This window comes from Cetorhinus maximus, chromosome 19 (assembly GCF_964194155.1).
Source record: "Cetorhinus maximus chromosome 19, sCetMax3.hap1.1, whole genome shotgun sequence".
Taxonomy (NCBI): Eukaryota; Metazoa; Chordata; class Chondrichthyes; order Lamniformes; family Cetorhinidae; genus Cetorhinus; species Cetorhinus maximus.
The window spans coordinates 38,133,726-38,137,134 of NC_135897.1; the positions used below are offsets into that span (position 1 = coordinate 38,133,726).

General features: G+C 37.5%; 1 protein-coding gene across 2 annotated transcripts in view; it reads left to right on the forward strand.

Annotated features, from left to right (window-relative positions):
- The first annotated feature begins 2,966 nt into the window (after positions 1-2,966).
- The window catches only part of rsrc1 (arginine/serine-rich coiled-coil 1), a 450,751-nt gene continuing 450,308 nt past the window's right edge, over positions 2,967-3,409 (forward strand). The window contains exon 1 of one of the 2 annotated variants that reach the window (XM_078563745.1): positions 2,967-3,099. The gene's annotated coding sequence lies outside the window, so the exon portion shown is untranslated. The remainder of the gene's footprint in view (positions 3,100-3,409) is intronic. The other variant, XM_078563744.1, reaches the window with a different exon arrangement.

Genomic DNA, 3,409 nt, shown 5'->3' on the forward strand with positions numbered 1-3,409 from the left:
AAGCATTCGTAATTAATTTAATTAGCGAGTATTACTGCTATTGTTATTACTTAGCTAAACACGGGGGAGCTGGGATGGCACTGGGGTGTGGCCAAAAGGAATGACACATCGCAGAGCGCGGTGACTGGATCGTCCCTAAAGCCAGCGACATTAAAACACCAAAGCACGCTAAAATCAGGTAAACTTTTGATTTGCTTGAGGTAAATCAAAATGTTATTTACTGCTTACATAAGATTTTTTTTAGCAAAGCTTTTAAACAATACACGCACACCCATGGAATATTTTTTTTAAAAATGCATTCATATTTTTGCTTGATAATCTGTTAATCTATTTTTTCCTGAATTATTTTCTGTTTGTGTTAAGTGCTTCATAGTCATTTTTGTTTGCTCATTTACTTTAAATGCATAGCTACATTGTAAATAATACGAATTTGGTCACGTTTCTATCTTGTTGCTGGAAACAGAAACATGTAAAAAAAAGTGATGCATCACTTAAGTCATTGCCGCTGTTTTCTTGAATGTGCTTTAAACCTTCAGTTAGCAGGTATTGTACATAATAACGTGTGGACAAAACACACTTGAATGGTATCTTTGATGTAGGTTTTTTTGAGGGAACCGCACACACTGAAATCATGTCAATTATGCAGACATCCACCGGTCAGTGCGAAGTATGCGTAGGTGCTTTATGTGTCGTTGTTTATGCAGTATTTATATTTCTGCACACTTTATAGAAAGTATAAAATGGACCATTTAAATAATCTAAGTAATGAACGAAATCAAATCTATTCATTGGGTCTTTTTCCAATACGAACTTTACTTTAAATGCAAAACTTTAAACATGAGGAATTTTGAAAGTACCGAAGAATAAGTTATTTACTGTAACATTGGTAAAGAACAATTTATGCAAATCTGAATTTTTTTCACTTAAATGCCGAAAATGGCGTGGGTGTTCGACTGAATCTTAAGTAATGTAACTTACAGTCAGCAGTGCCTTAATACACAAATATGTCATCATGGTTTAAAGATTAACACTTTGCACTGTTGGTCTAGCAAGCTAATTACACTATTTACATTGCATTTCATGTAGATCGATTACTTGCATTTCTCATATTATTCATCAACTTAATATTTGTAAGTATAAAACCTCGATCATTCGCAGAAAATATATCGAATTATCACAAAGATGAAACTAGATATGTTATATCTCTTCAGCTGCATTATCTGATCTGAATGATTTGGACTAATATTTTGTTGCATCTTGCAATAGGGATGCATTTATTTGAATATAGTCAATGTTCCCCATTCTTCACAAAGCAATATGATAAATTTTGTTTGCAATTTTAATTAATAAGAAAACGACTTGGGGAAAAGAGCGATTAATCCATCATTATATGAACTTTGATATGGAGATTAATTGTTTTAATGCAGTACGTCTGAAAAAATCCAAGTACACTTTTTTTTAGTGAAATAAAATATGTTGCAGTTTCTATTCGCCAATGTTTAGCATACAATCCAGCAATTCTAGATATGTTGACCAAGTAAATTAAAAACTTCACAATCAGTTAAACGGTCAAATAGCCAACGTAATAATTTCTGTAATGTTCAGAACTTTGCAGAGAAACATTTTATTACTATTGGAACAAAATCACCATCATTTTTCAGAATACATCATTCTTACTGACACAGTAGGTAACAGACGTTTGAGACATAGCGCTGTAATTCTCATATGCCTTGCTTAGTACGCCATAGATAAAATACAAATAGTTCTCAAGGTTGTTGAATACATAGAAAAATTAGTGACCACGAAATTTAAGATGGTGTGTGAAAATTCACAGGTTACCACAAAAAATGCTTGCGTATGCGAGAGCACAACTTCGTTCGTGGGTTGGGGGTTGATTTAAAATTGTGCATAGTTGCTGGTATCAGTATATTGCAAATATTAAAACTTACTTTTCATAAAGTCCTGCACGTCTCACTGAAGGTTTTGAGATAAATTGGTTCACCCAACAAACCTAATTGATCTATTGGCACTTGATAAACATTGAATCTCATATATATGTAACCTCGAATGCGAGACTATGTTGATCCACGAGTCACATTTTTTCGTGTAAACTGAAATTGTTTCTTTTTTAAGTAGGCGGAAATTGCACAATAAGTTCTTTTATTGCTTTTTTATTGCTCTAAGTGTACATAAACACTTGGGATTTTATGACGTAGTTATTTTAATTAGTTTGGAGTTGCTATACAAATATATTAATTTACAATACAAATGATGCACACCCCCATCCCCGAGGGCAAATTTAGTATAACTTTCCATTTGTCCAGTATATTAAATATGTTTTTGATGACGTATTGAAACTTGACCATGTTCAACTTTCCCATAATTGCCACAGATACTACTGGGAGCATATGACAATTGTCGGCTATTTCAATTCCAAAATAATAGTTCTGACGTTTTTAAGTGCGAACTCACATACCTAAATATCTCGCTATTCCATCTCTACCAAAAGTAAATGCCTGATACAGGGACACATACAGAACGAAGAAGTGTTATTGTCCAGTTCCACGCGCGAAGGCAAACCATCAGCAAATACAAAAATAATTATTAATTCATGATATATGGAACAGCTTCTGCACTACTTCCAGTCACGCCGCTTAGCTATTACAAGCAGCAGAATAATAAAAATGTAGATTTTCCAAAGCGATTTGTTTCCTTTTGTAATAATGGCATTTGCATTCTGAGCATCTTTCTAGTTTTAGCTCGATTTCCCCAGACATTAAAAAACGCTGTATGATCCTTCTTTCTTCTTAATTTAAATAAGAATTAAAACATCTCTCATTGCACTCTAAGCTTGGCAACATTGCCCACTGAGAGAAACAGAGGGAGTTGCAAACTTCCCCAGGAGCAGCACGGGCTGAACGAAGTCGCTGGGAGAAGGTGCGGAGGTCAGCAATCGATGATTCAGGGATTGACTTTTCTCCCCTATTCGGGCTGGAACAGATCGGCGGTCGGCTGAGCGAGTCTGTTAAGAGATGGCGCCGTCCTCGCGCCAGGGATCGCGGTCGGTTCTCTTTTAGTTAAAGAACAGCTCGCGAGCAGGTATTTATCTGAAATAATTCAATAAATAACGGAAAGGACAGACACATGTGGAGAGCGGTCGGCAGCCGGTTGTCCAGCTCTTTCTCTGTATGTGGGGAAATGTGTAAACACTGAGGCCTAAAGACCGCGGCCGCTTTGCCTTTCTTTCAATGCGTTCAGCTCTGTGTGAGGAGCCCGGGGGCGGCGGTGGGAAAGCGGGGAATGATGAGCAGCCCGGGGGAAGCGCGAGGGGGCGGGTGAGGGGGGAGGAGGGGGTGAGGGGGAGCGAGAGGGGGGAGGGAGGGGGAGGGAGAGAGGGGAGGGAGGGGGA